Genomic DNA, 15306 nt, shown 5'->3' with positions numbered 1-15306 from the left:
GTGGCTTAGTAGATTATCTGCTCTTTCTGTAGGTATCTGGAGGCATAGTTGGGTGGAGCCAGAGAGCTCAGGCCAGTGTTCATGGGTGTGACAAGAGTCCAGGGTGACACCCAGGTTGGGCGTGGTAGATCTCCTATCTTCAGCAGGGGGTGGGTATGATCCTGTCAGCTGGTGTGATCATAGCATCAGCCCCTTGCTGCCAAGGTGAACCAACCACCCAGAGTGAGGCCACGGTGCCCAGGCTCCCTACCCATGCAGGCACATGAACCACACAAAGAATGTGCGCTCGTCAGTGTGGATGCGGAAGCCTGAGCCCCTGTGCCAGACAATGTGACTGCCTAAAGACCCAGCCACAATCTACCACACAGCACAGAATCCCCACAGTCACAGGGCACAGTTCTCCCACACGCATGGGGAGCAGGGGACCCACTGTCAGCCCCACAAGCCTCCCCAGTCCATGGAAAGAGCCATGGTGTTCCCAGAATCAGCTGTTCAACTGATAGCAGACGGTTGGTGCTCCACCTTGGCAAGTCCAGTCCAGTCTCCTTGATTGAGTGGAGGGGAGCGCTTCACATGCCCAAGTGGGCCCCCTGCCCCCTGCCAGCCCTCCAGGCCAGACACAGAGTCAGCGGGGACTGTGGATTTATCCCTCTGATAAAATTCCCCAATCGCGGGCAGACCGCAGCAGCCTCCACTCACCTTAAGACCGTATTTCCTCCCTGCTGTTTGCTGGATGCCTTGCTCCAAGAAGATTGCATCCCCTCTCGACACAGGCTGCAGGAGTCACCGGTGGTGCCTTGCCCACTGCTGCGTGGCTGTACTGTCCACTCTACGCCACGGCATCTCTACTTTTTGTGGAGTTCCCACTGCAGACTTCTCTCCAGCTGTCCCCTGGGAGTGCAGTTGCCCCCATTTTCTTCTGTTAGCTTGCTTTGGTCAGAATCAGCATGTTTCTTCCCTATTCAGCCATCTTGGATTGGACAGTTTCTATTTTTCTGACAGGCAGAGTTAGTGAGAGAGAGAAAGAGACAGAGAGAAAGGTCTTCCTTTTCTGTTGGTCACCACCCAAATGGCCACCACAGCTGGTGTGCTGCACCAATCCGAAGCCAGGAGCCAGGTGTTTCTCCTGGTCTCCCATGTGGGTGCAGGGCCCAAGCACTTGGGCCATCCTCCACTGCCTTCCCGGGCCACAGCAGAGAGCTGGACTGGAAGAGGAGCAACCGGGACAGAATCCGGTGCCCCAACCAGGACTAGAACCCCGGGGTGCCGGCGCTGCAGGCAGAGGATTAGCCAAGTGAGCTGCGGCGCCGGCCAAGTTTGTATTTTTCACACAGTAAAATATTCCATTCTTTTTTAATTTAGTAGGAAAACCGAAGTGCAGGTGACATGGTGTAAGGAAGTATTGCTTCAGGAATGGAAAAGATTAGGAAAGTGGGGAGGAAATACTTTAGGAGGGAGGTCTAACTGGTCTCCCAAACTTACTTAAGTGGATAAATGAAGTTTCACTGTATGTCGTGGAAAGTATGTACTATGAAAAAAAAAATGTGCATGGATTTCAGCTTTTTGCATGAAAATGAACTCCCTCTTACAAATGTTTTTTCTTTAGGCATGATTATTTGAAAGGCAGAGAGACAGAGACAAACAGGGAGAGGGAGGGAGGAAGGGAGGGTGGGAGGGAGGGAGAGAGAGAGAGAGAAAGAAAGAGAGAAAAAGAGAGAGAGAGAGTTTCCATCTTCTTGTTCACACTGCCCCTAGCAGCCAGGACTGGGTCAGGCTGAATCCAGGAGACTGGAACTCAATCTGGGTCTTCCGCATGAGTGGCAGGGACCCAAGTACTTGAGCCATGATCTGCTGCCTCCTAGGGTCTACTTTAGCAGGAACCTGGATTCAGAAGTGGAGCATGGACACTGAGATGTGAAATGCAGGTGTCCCAAGAGGCATGTTTACCACTCGCCCCAAATGTATCTTTAAATTTCATTCCTCCACAAATGTAACACCTGGCACTATGGCCTAGAGAAGGTATATAACCAGTGCCCTTTAGCTCATTAAAGACAGGTCAAAACATGGTGCTTTTATGACATTCTAAGATTACAAACATCAATGGAGAAGGTAACAACCAGTTTTGAATATAAATTTGCTCATCCCCTTCAGCATCTCATTGCCTTCTCTTCAGAAGCTAGACACACAAAATAAGGGAGATCTGTTCTCTACAGTGAGTAATCTACAAGGCAGAGAGCATTAATAGTTTTCTTGTCACTCTCAAAGTGGCATAGATAGATGGCAAGTGAGGGTGTGATCGTCAGGTTGCTTGAACACCACGTCAGGCGCTCTACAGCACTTTCCTATATGAACTACAGGTTTGCATCAGGTCAGTAGAATTGAACACTGTCTGGCATCTTGGTGAATATTTTATTCGTTGGGTTGTTTTGTGAAGGGATTGACAATTCAACTGAGTTGGGTTTCCACTGTTTATAAAGGGCTGCCATCATCAGTAAAGATATCTACATCAGGAGGTTAATTTGAATGTGGGACTACCACGTCAAGCTAGAGAGTGGAATTACTGGAGAGGCAGTGCTGTATGCAAAGAGGAGATACGATTTCAGACTGACTGGAGGCAAATGCTCGCTCTCGGTACCTTATGGTTTCCAGTACTGGGCAATTCAACCTACTTTCAAGATACAATATGTTCTTCTGTAAGAGAGCTTATTAGATTTATTTTAGACAGTTGTTATGACGATTAGAGATATTGGATGTAAAAAATACTGCATATCCATATTATTTTATGCAATATGTTATCTTTCCAAAGATACTTTCAAGATACAATATGTTCTTCTGTAAGAGAGCTTATTAGATTTATTTTAGACAGTTGTTATGACGATTAGAGATATTGGATGTAAAAAATACTGCATATCCATATTATTTTATGCAATATGTTATCTTTCCAAAGAATCAGGCAGTGGAGTGGTCAGCTCAGGACCTCATTCATTACTGGATGCCATTAAGCTCCACCGGAAGTGCCACCAGTTGCCATCATGCTAAAGTTGCTTGTTTTGCATCAGTATTGCCCAATGGTTAAATCTGTGGTGAAAGATCTCCCTGTGGAGCTCTGTATTCTCCGTCTTCCCACTGTAAAAAGAAAAGTTCCTGGAGTTAGACACAGTCATGGAGTCTCCACTTAAGGGTAACCTGAAACTTGAATACATTGAAGAATGATAGATTGCTCACAGCACATTGTTAAGTTGGCATTGATGTTACAGCCTTTTAAATAAAGTAAATGAGTGGCTGGCGCTGTGGCTTAACAGGCTAATCCTCCGCCGTGCGGTGCCGGCACACCGGGTTCTAGTCCCGGTCGGGGCACCGATCCTGTCCCGGTTGCCCCTCTTCCAGGCCAGCTCTCTGCTGTGGCCAGGGAGTGCAGTGGAGGATGGCCCAAGTCCTTGGGCCCTGCACCCCATGGGAGACCAGGAGAAGCACCTGGCTCCTGCCATCGGATCAGCGCGGTGCGCCGGCCGCAGCGCGCCTACTGCAGCGGCCATTGGAGGGTGAACCAACGGCAAAAAGGAAGACCTTTCTCTCTATCTCCCTCTACTGTCCACTCTGCCCATCAAAAATTAAAAAAAAAAAAAAAGTAAATGAGAAGATGAAAGATGAATTGATGCTTCTAGAGCATCACAGCTTAATAAAGTGAAGTATAATTAGCAAATCAGCCCACAGTGCTGATAATTTTGATATTAGAGTCATCTTCTATCGATTTAGGAATCATCAGTAAAAACATGTTTTTCTCTTTCAAACTGTAAAATGGAATTATAATCACATTATATTAAAAATTTTGAATGTATTTAAGTTACTATACGTTGCTCTCGCTTTTCCAAATTACGCAGTATTTAGAAAAGTCTAGTAGTCCTTTGTGGAAGTAAACCAAAAGCTCTGGCCAGAAGGAACCTTTTAGGTCTGCAGCCCAAACAACCATGCTAACGAAGGACTGCTTTAACAGTAGTTGAGGGCTCGTGTGCCATGACTTCTTAGGCAGCTGAGGGACAGGAGCTCCAGACACAGTTCACTGCACAGGGTTAGAAAATTCCCTGAGACCAGAAACATTGTCTTAGGTGTATTTGCTCCTTATGCAACCCACAGCCTAGCTGAGTGTGACTGGAAATGGTTGAGCCTACCTAGTGAGGCTGCCTTTTCCAGTGTGGGGCAGCAGTGTTGTTTGGGAAATACACATTTGGAACCAAAAGAAGTTATTTTAAAGCATGCGTGGATTTGTGTTATTCCCCTAGCATGTTCCAAGTGTGATATTGATTCATTAGCTAGAAAAGGGAAGCATATTAAACTTATAATTAACCTTTTCTGTTGACATGTCATTAGCTAGGATTTATGAGGTATTAAAGGCTGTGATGTCTGAAAAAGGAAATATAAATGTATGAATAAGGGTGTTTCTGTTTTATTGAGCTTGGAATAATAGTCATTTGTTTTCATTAAGACATTACATATCTGATATGCTTTTAAAGTGGCTAATAACCTCCTTTCTTTTTAAGATTTATTTTTATTTATTTGAAAAGCAGAGTTAGAAAGAGAAAGAGAAAGAGAACCCCTCATCCAGTGGTTCACTCCCCCAAATGGCTGCAATGGCTAGGGCTGGGGCAGACTGAAGCCAGAGCCAGCCAGGAGCCTCCTCCGGGTCTCCTACATGGGTGCAGGGGCCTGAGAGCTTGGGCCATCCTCTGCTGCCTTAGCAGGAAGCCAGATCGGAAGAGAAGTAGCCAGGATTCGAACAGAAGCCCGTATGAGATACCAGCATCACAGGCGGTGGCTTTTCCTGCGTTGCCACGTGCTGGTCTGAATAACGTCCTTCTAAGCAACTTTGATGTATATTCCAGTCCAATCCTGGACTAGAGATCTGATTTCTACTTCACCAAAATGGAGAATTTGACCAGCTGAAGTCAATATAAAACATTACAAAGGATAATTCCACTTTTAATTTTCATTTTGTTAGGATGATTTTATTATTATGCTGCTATCGTAATGCAAAAGTCTACTGTCAACAGAGTAACAAATTTAGATGAAGCAGTGTTAGGTTTCTGTTCAACTGGACTTTTTAACCACTTACACTAAATTTTATAATACTTTGCAAGCAAACTTTTCCCAAAAAGTAGTTTTTTTTTTTCCCCCATAAGATGGAATTGATATTTAAGTTTTCTTCTCCTTTATTTGGGAATAAATATCTCCTTCCTTAAATCTAATAGACAACCTTAAGGAGACAGAGATGTTTGCTGTTAGGTAACAAAGTACACAATATCTAATTTTTCACTTAATTGGTAAAACAACGAATTGATTTGCCAAATGAAACCTGAGAGATTCTCAGCCACAGAAAGCTTTCTTCTCAACTTAGAAAAGCTAACATCCTCAGTGTTGTCAGGAACCCGAGACATCCGCATTCACCCTGGACTGCCTTTCCTTTCGTAGTTCTAAATGGTCTAGAAACCACTCTAGCGTCATTCAGGTCAGCTTTTCCTTTATATGCTGTATTTTATCATGCCATCCAATTTTTAGAGACTACAATAAACAGCCAAAGGCCATGTTCAAAGCATCACTTTCTCCCAGCCATTCCACGGAAAATGACTGTTTTCTACCTTTTTATTCACTTTCCAAAATTTAAATCAGAAATAGGGGATATTTGTTCTCTGGTTAACAACCTTCCATGGCTTCCCATGTACTTCACTTCACAAATGAGAGCTTCAAACTAGAATTGCTATCATTATTATTATAATTATTAGTCTTTCATAAGTACACCTTGTATTCTGTTGACTCTCTTCCCTTCTTGTTAGTTAGATGTGTGTGATCTTTCATTAATAGCCTTCTATCATCATCTTCCCAGCTGTTCTTTCTCATATTCACTTCTCCCAATTATTTGAGTAACATTTATTGTGTTGAGTGATTTAATAATTGTTATTAAACTGTTTATTTTCCAGTAAAGATATTTTTGCCTTTTTATTTATTTGAAAAGCAGAGAGACACAGAGATATGCAGGCAGACAGAAATCTTCCATTTTCTGGTTCACTCCACAAATGCCTGCAACAACCAGCGTTAGGTCAGGCTGAAGCCATGAGCCCAAAAATCAATCCATGTCTCCCACTTGGATAGCAGGGATCCAAGTATTGGAGCTACCTGCTACCTCCTACGGTGTATATTATCAATAAGTTGGAATCACGAGCAGGGCCAAGACTAGAAGCCAGGCACTCTGATATAAGATGTGGGCGTCCCAAGTGGCATCTTAACTGTTGTGCTAAATACTCACCCCAGTAAGGTTGTTCTTATGGAAACATTTTTTAAAGCATAAAATATGTGAGTTGAAGGGGCCAGTACTGTGGTGTAATAGGTTAAGCTTCCGCCTGTGGTGCCAGCATCTCATATGGGCACTGGTTCAAGTCCTGGCTGCTTCACTTCCGATCCAGCTCTCTGCTAATGGCCTGGGAAAGCAGTAGATGGCCCAAGTGCTTGGACCCCTGTACCCACATGGGAGACTTGGATGAAGCTCCTGGCTCCTGGCTTAGGATCATCCCAGCTCTGGCCATTGTGGCCATTTGGGGAGTGAACCAGCAGATAGAAGACCTTTCTTTCTGTTTCTCCCTGTCTGTCTGTAACTCTGCATCTCAAATAAATACATACATTTAAATATATATATATATATATATATATGAGTTGAAGGAAGCAAAAGTGCAATATAAACAAGAAAAATATACAAAAATCAAGGCACAAGATTTAGTTAGCTGAACTGTGTCTTCTGAAATTCCATAGCTTTCTTATGAGACCTGTGAGTCAGACATGCGCTGATGATGTACAGGTTCCTTTTGGTCTTTGCTCCTCCAAGATGGGGATGCAAAACGTCTCCTATTTACCAGTCCAGATCCATGACCCGCTCACCATGGAGCTGGACTTTATTTTTCATTCTACATTTTCATTACTATCCAAAAAGAATGTCTGTTTCCCTGTGATTGTAGTGATTTCTCTCTCTTCACGGTTTCTGTCAAGGTTAAAGCCGATTATTTCTCCAACCTTGGTGTAAGTGTTCTGTTAAAAGGCGCCTGTCTGCACTTAAATATTAGGTAGGAGAGCTTTTAGGAAGGAAAGCCAGGAGGCTGGCAGACATAAATGTCTGCTTTGTGTGGCTGGGACAAGGTGACCTGGAAGCCAGTCACTGTGTTAATGTTAATGAGGATAAACAAGCCCCTCGGACGACTCAGCCCCGCCCACGATGTGGCCAGAGCACGCCAGGCTCTGCGGTGGGCAGACAGAGATGGATGAGATGCTGTGTCCCCAGGCAGCTCATTGTCCAGCAAACCCTGCAAAACTGGGGCATTCCGAACGGAATAACACACAAAATGCCTCTGAGAGGGCCAGCTCCGGGATGTGACTTTTGGTAATTAATACTATTCCTTCTCAACCTTTGACTACTAGGCTTATCAACCAACATCAGGCAACTGATAGGTCACTGCCATCTTCATTTCTTCATCCCTTGAGACAGTCCAGCCAGACCAGTCCTCTGAAACTACACTCCGATCACTTAAACTATTTTCTAAAAGGACATAATTGCTTGAATATTAATTTAATGATATAACATGCACACAGAACAGTAAAGACATTAATTGAGTGGGCTTTGGAATCACTCAAAAAGTCCTGTTTGCTTTTTTTTTTTTTTTTTTTTACAAAAAGTGCTATTTACTAGCAAGCTCTGTGACCTTGAATAAAGATCTTGAAAACCCAAGGGCCTAGCACTGTGGCTTAGAAAGTTAAGCCTCCACCTGCAGTGCCAGCATCCCAGATGGGTACCTGTTCGAGTCTTGGCTGCTCCACTTGTGACCCAGCTACCTGGAAATGCACCTGGGAAAGCTGTGGAAGATGGTTTAGGTGTCAAGGCCCCTGCACTCACATGGGAGACTGGAAGAAGCTCCTGGCTCCTGGCTTCTGCCTGGCCCAGCCACGGCTGTTGCAACTATTTAGGGAGTGAACCAGCAGATGGAAGATATATTCTCTCTCTCTCTCTTCTATCTCTGTGTCTCTGCCTTTCAAATAAATAATCTTTTTTTTTAAGATTTATTTATTTATTTGCAAGTCAGAGTTACACAGAGAGAGGAGAGAAAGAGAGAGAGAGAGAGAGAGAGTCTTTCATCCGATGGTTCACTCCCCAGATGGCCACAAAGGCCGAAACTGTGCCAATCCAAAGCCAGGAGCCAGGAGCTTCTTCCGATTTCCCATGTGGGTGCAGGGGCCCAAGGACTTGGGCCATTTTCTACTGCTTTCCCAGGCCATAGTAGAGAGCTGGATTGGAAGTGGAACAGCCAGGTCTCGAACTGCTGCCCATATGGGATGCTGGCGCTTTAGGCCGGGGCGCTAACCTGCTGCACCACAGTGCCGGCCCCTCAAATAAATAATCTTAAAAAAAAAAAAAAAAGAAAAGAAAACTTCATCTGTAAAGTGTTGTTAATAAAATCTATCTCATAAGGTTGTGATAAAGTTTAAGCAAGATAAACTTTGTAAAGCCTGGAGCACAGAGCAAGGCATATAGTTTGTGCACAATTTCATGATTATTATTTTATAAAAGGCTCTTTTGCATTTCTTCTGATATCTCGGTGTCATGTGAAAAATGGCACCGTCTCATACTTACATGAAATACCTTCTTTTCTCCAGGACAAAACCATAAATAATCCCTAATGTCCAATCCTTGGACTTCTGTTTGTTATTCTGTAAAAAGCTGTTATCATGCTTTCCCCTCAGGGATGAAGAGAAGAACCTAGAAGGAAAGAGAAGTATATCACTTTGGGAGAATAAGTAACCCTCCCTATATAGGGACATGGCCAACCCAGGCAACTCTGTGTGCTGGAGTAGCCAATAATATCCTGACCTGTCTCTCCTCTGAAGCTCCCTAGTGGCCAAACCCAGCCAGAGCCAGAGAGCATGGGAGGCCATGGATGTAGTCCATACAGATCAGCTTCCAATGTGGAGAGCAAAATGGAAAAGAACAGAAATGGGAGTGGCAAGTAGGAAATTCATTACAGACACTTAGAAATCAATTTAAAGAATATATGTGTGTTATTCTGTTTGTGCTGCTTTAAGATATCAAAGATTGAGTGGCTTAAACAACAGACATTATTTTATTTTTTAAAGATTTATTTATTTATTACTTCACAGGCAGAGAGGAGAGATAGAGATAGAGAGAGATCTTCCATCTGCTGGTTTACTTCCTAAATGGCCCCAATGGCCTGGGTTGGGCCACATTGAAGCCAGGACCCTGGAGCTCCATCCTGGTCTCCCATGAAGGTGTCAGGAGTCCAAGGACTTGGGCCATCTTCTGCTACCTTCCCAGGTGCATTAGCAGAGAACTGGATTGGAAGTGGAGCAGCCGGGACTTGAACCAGCATCCTTGTGGCACCACAATGCCAGCCTCAACAACAAACATTTATTTCTCATAATAATGAAGACTGGCAAGTCCAAGATCATGGTGGTGGCAGATTTGAGGTCTGCTGAGGGCCTTGTTTGCACATGGCCATTTTCTTGGATCCTTAAAAGACTGAAAGGTAGTATATCTACTATATCTTTCATAAGGACCCTGGTCCCATTTGTGAGGGCTCCACAAATGGTCTTGTGACCAAATTACATCCCAAAGGTCCCAGCTCCAAATACGATCATTTTTGGGTTAGATAATCCAACATATGAACTGGGGCATCGAGAGGACCCAGCCATTCAATCTATAGTAATATCTAAGACATACAGAAAAAATAGAATTTCCTAAGCAGAGAGCTCTACCATGTTTATGGATAAGTAGACTTAATATTCTTACAATGTCAGTTTCTCACAAATTAATCTATAATGTCAATGCAATCTTCAAATATTCTAGTACAAGCAGATGAAAAATTTCTGTCTCCATCTTTCAAATAAAATGGGAAAAAATGTACTTGTGTTAGGAAATGCCAAATAAAACAAATGAATTATGGCAAGAGGTTTTTGGAAGAGAAAGTATAGAATTAGTTAGCCTAGAACTCTCATGACTTATTGTAGACCTATGGTAATTAAGACAATACTGTGGAATCAAAGGAGAAAAGCCCCCAAATCCACTCGCGTGAGATACTACTTCAAGTTCATGAGAAATGTAATTGAAAGATAAGTTTATTTTGGTGCAAATAGTTTTTGAAATCTGTGGATCTAGGGCCACAGGTCTTTAAAAAGTTCGTGGAAAGTGTATATAATGGGGAAAAAAATGGGGCTGGCATTGTGGCTCAGTAGGTTAAATCGACAGTTGCCATGCCAGCATCCCATATCAGTGTACCAGTTCAAGTTGTGGCTACTCTGCTTCCAATCCAGCTCCCTGCTAATGCACCTGGGAAGGTAGTGGATGATGGCCCAAGGGCTTTGGCCCCTGCCACCCACTTGGGATATTCTGATAGTTTCTGACTCATGACTGGCTCTGGCTGAGTCCTGGCTGTTGCAGCCATGTGGAGAGTGAACCAGCAGTCAGAAACCCTCTTTCTACCCCCACAACTCTCTCTCTTTATCCTCTCTCTGCCTTTCAAATAAATAATTTTTTAAAAAGAAAAAACTGTACATGGACTTCAGCTTTATTGTGCCAAAATAAACCTTTCAATTTTATTTTTCCACGAGCTTTTTGAAGTGTCTGGTTTGTATTTTTTTAAGCTTTACTTTTTATTTATTTGAAAGGCAGAGTTACAAAAAGATGAGGAGACACACACACACACACACAGTGAGAGAGATAAAGAGCGAGAGCAAAAGAGAGAGAGAGAGATCTTCCATCTGCTGGTTCACTCCCCAAATGACCACAATGGCCAGAGCTGTGCTGAGCCAAAGCCAGGAGCCTCTGGGTTTCCCACGTAGGTGCAGGGGTCTAAGCACTTGGGCCATCTGTTGCTGCTCTCTTAGCTGCATTAGCAGGGAGCTGGATCCGAAGTGGAGGAGCTGGGATGCCATTGTCGCAGGTGGCAGCTTCACCCAATGGCCCCTGAAATGTCTTTGTATATGGACCTAATACATAGCAAACGCCAAATTGTAGATCAATTACTAAAAGGTAGACTTTACCAAATGATACAGAGAGAGCAGGGGCAAAAATATTGAGTCCCTACCTCACAACATACACAAAAATCAATGTCAAGTGAATTAAAGATCTAATTGTGAAGAGAGATATGTAAATATTGTAAAACAAATGTAAGAAATATATGAGTTTGGCATAGAAGTGACTTTTGTAAACAACATACAAAAAGCATTATGATCTTTGATAGGAAAGATTCCTCAAGGCACAAAGACTTAAAGAAAAAGAATTACTGCTTGGTTATATTAAAATTAATCACTTCTGGGGGCTGGCACTGTGGTGTAGCAGGTAGTGCCAGCATCCCATATGGGCGCTGGTTAGAGTCTCAGCTACTCCACTTCTGATCCAGCTCTCTGCTATGGTCTGGGAAAGCAGTAGAAGATGGCTCAAGTCCTTAAGCCCCTGCACCCATGTAGGAGACCTGGATGAAGCTCCTGGCTCCTGGCTTCGGATTGGCTCAGCTGTGGCCATTGTGGCCATCTGGGGAGTGAACCAGCAGATGGAAGACCTTTCTCTCTGTCTCTCCCTCTCTCTGTAACTTTGCCTCTCAAATAAATAAATAAATCTTGAAAAAAATTAATAATTTCTGTTAATAGACATGAAAAAAGAGTGAAGACACATCATGAATTAAGTAAAGAAATTTGTAACACAAATACCAAAGAAAAACTAATATACAGAATATATATAAGAACTACAGAACAATAGAACAATATATGCAACTCACAAGAAAAATGAGCAAACAACTTGAGTGGGAACTTCACAAAAGGAACTTCACTGGTAATGAGGAATGCGAATTAAAACCACAGATCTGATGATGCCAAATATTAGTGAGTACCAGGAGCTCCTATCCTTATTGGTAAGAGTGTAGTTGGTACAGTTTCTTTGGAAAGGAGTTTAGCAATACTTAAGAGATTGACTACTCTCATACTCTTAACTCCATGTACATGTGCCCTAGAATTCCTGTACATATGCACCAAGAATCATGTGTGAGTATATGCATAGCAGCCTGATTCAATACACAAAAACTAGAAATAACTGAGATACTCATTGCAGTAGAATGGGTAAAAAATTGTGACTTATTTGTACAGTGGAATACCACACAAACAAAAATGTGGCACCTAACAGTATGAGTGGTTCTCACAAAAATTGTTGAGTGACAGTATTTTATATGCAAGTAAAAACAATATATGCAGTGGGATTCCATTATAAACAGTTCAAAAATAGAGGCAGTTTTCATGGAGGAATGCATACACAAGCTGTGCAAACATTAGCTGAAGCAAGAGAGCAGTTACCATAACAGCAAGTGTGACTGTTATGCTTCAGCAAGGGAACGGGCTATGTCCAGGCCAAGGTGTGTGAGGAGTGTCCAGATTTGAGCGGTGCTTTATTTGGGAACCCAAATGGTAGATACGCAATGTCCACTTTGTTATTTCTCTCTGTGCCTATGAGAGAGTACTTCAAAAAGTTTATGAAGAAATGGAACTAAAAGGTAAATGTATTATTTGGGGGTCCGTGTTGTAGCACAACGGTTTAAGCCCCTGACACCGGCATCCCATATCAGAGCACGGTTCCAGTCTCAACTGCTCCGCTTCCAGTCCAGCTTCCTGCTAATCGACCTGAGAAAGCAGGAAAGATGGCCCAAGTACAAGGGCCTCTGATACCTATGTGGAAAACCAGGATGAAGTTCCTGGCTCCTGCTTTGGCCTGGCTATTTTGGCCATTGGGAGGATGATCCAGAGGGTGGAAGATTCTCTCTCTTTCTCTCTTTCTCTCTCGCTCTCTTTCTCTTTCTCTTCCTCTCTCTATTGCTCAGTCCTTTAAATAAATTAATATTAAAAAATAAAAGGTAAATTTGATTTGGTGCAAAAAAAATTGAAATTCATTCATAAGCCTTCAAAAAGTTCATGGAAAATGTGTACTATTAGAAAACCATGCATGGATTTCAAAATTTTTTCCCCAAAATAAACTTGTCTTTTAATTTTATTTTTCCATGAACTTTTAAAAAGTATCCTAATATAACCAGGTTCTCACAGCAGAAGGCCATTTTTTTTCAAACTGTTATAACTTCTCCATTAATCAAGATAATTGTGAAAAGTCTGGGATATATTTATGAGTCTAAATTATATAAGATGTTTTACAGAATGTTTGCAAACTCAAGTCATAATTATTCAATCAAGCTGAAAGTGCAATTCCTAGTAAGTTGCTTTTATAGTCCAGCCATAACAAATGATAGAGAATAATTTCTACTTAATATATTAGTTACCAAAATCTGTACATTCGAAAGCAGTTCAAGATCTTTAAAACGTATTTCCTTAAGAACTAAGGAAAATGAGTTGGCATTGTGGCACAGCATATTAAGCAACTACTTGCAATGCCAGCATCCCATGTGGGCACCAGTCCGGAGTCCTGATTGCTCCACTTCCAATCCAGCTCCCTGCTGATGTGCCTGGGAGAGTAGCAGGAGATGGCTCAAGAGCTTGCCACCCATGGATGGAGCTCTAGGCTCCTGGCTTTGGCCTGGTCCATGCCTGGCTGTTGCAACAATTAGGGGAGTGAACCCACAGGTGGGAGATTTTTCTGTCTCTTTCTTTCTCTTTCACATAAATAAATAAATCTTTAAAATAAAAATAATTAAAGGGTAAAAAGGAATGAGTGTTTGACTCAGCAGACAATTCACTGCATGGGGCACTGCATCCCAAAAGGAGAGTGACTATTTCAAGTCTTGGCTCCTCCTTCTAATCCAGCTTCCTAGTTGTATACATCCTAGGAGACAGCTCAAGTACTTGGGTCCTTTCTCCAAAACGAGGGCGACTCAGATTAGTTTTGGGCTCCTGACTTTGGCCTGGTCAACCATGGGAAGTGAATCAGAAAGTGGAAGATCTCTGTTTGTCTTTCTCTCTCTCTCTCTTTCTGTAGCTCTGCCTTTCAAATTAAAAAACTTGGGGGGCGGGCATTGTGGCATAACAGGTTAACCCACTGTCTGCAATGCCAGTATCCCATATGGGCACCCATTAGAGTCCTGGCTGCCCTACTTCCCGCCCAGCTCCCTGCTAATGTGCCTGGGGAAAGCAATGAAAGGTGGCCCAAGTACCTGGGCCCCTGCACACCCGTGGGAGACCCAGAAGAAGCTCCTAACTCCTGGCTTCGGATGAGCTCAGCTTTAGCCGTTGTGACCATTTGGGGAATGAACCAGTGGATGGAAGATATCTCTCTCTATGTCTCTCCCTCTCTCTCTCTGTAACTCTGCCTTTCAAATAAATAATACAATAAATCTTTAAAAAAAGTCAAAAAACTTAAATAAATTCTTAAAGCCTTTAAAAATAATTTTTAAAAATCTTCTTGTCATTTGTTCAGTTTGTTGATAAAGAAAAGGCTTACTAAGTAATCACTGGAATTCTTCAACTTAGGCTCCATTTGAATACTGACAAATTTCCACATCCATCTGATGCAAATTAGTTGTTCTGCTGATAACAGCCTTGATATGCTCCATAGGAAACACGGCTCTCCTTATGAATGCATGTGTATTGTATATAAAATAGATTCAATTATAAATAATCACAGCAATGATGAATGCATGACCTCATTAAAGAATCTGTTGTTTTAAAATATTTTAATCTCCTATTTAGCACTAAGTTTAACAAGTGCACACAGCTCTCCAGTGGTTCTCCTTCAGGGCTGATGTTGCCCTCTAGGGGATGTTTGGCAGTGTCTGGAGACATTTTAATTTGTCTCACTCTGATTGGGGGGGGGGGGGGGTGAGGGGAGGAGACCTGTGGGGACAGAGGCATCAGTCATGCTTATAATGCACAGGAGAGTCCCCATGGCAGAGAAGTATCCAGTCCCAAACCAAATTACCAACAATGCCAAGCTTGCAAAACTGTCCTCCCGCAGAAACTAAAGGTATTTATCCACAGTTTCAGTGGACTTTCTAACGGTTCTTGTCTCTAAAAATATAGGATTAAAAAGACAAAACAAGGACAGGCATTGTGGCACAGCTGGTTAAGCCGCTGCTTGGGACACCCACATCCCATATTGGAGTGCCCGTTGGAGTCCTGGCTACTCTGCTTCTGATACAGCTTCCTGCTTTTGTATCTTTGGAGGCAGCAGATGATGGTTTAAGTGCTTGGGACCCTGCCAATCATGTGGGAGATGTAAATGAATATCCCAGCTCCTGGCCCAGAGCTGGTTGTTGAGGGCATTTGGGGAGC

Source organism: Lepus europaeus, chromosome 15, assembly GCF_033115175.1.
Source record: "Lepus europaeus isolate LE1 chromosome 15, mLepTim1.pri, whole genome shotgun sequence".
NCBI classification, from domain to species: domain Eukaryota; kingdom Metazoa; phylum Chordata; class Mammalia; order Lagomorpha; family Leporidae; genus Lepus; species Lepus europaeus.
Note: the sequence above shows the minus strand (reverse complement) of the source record.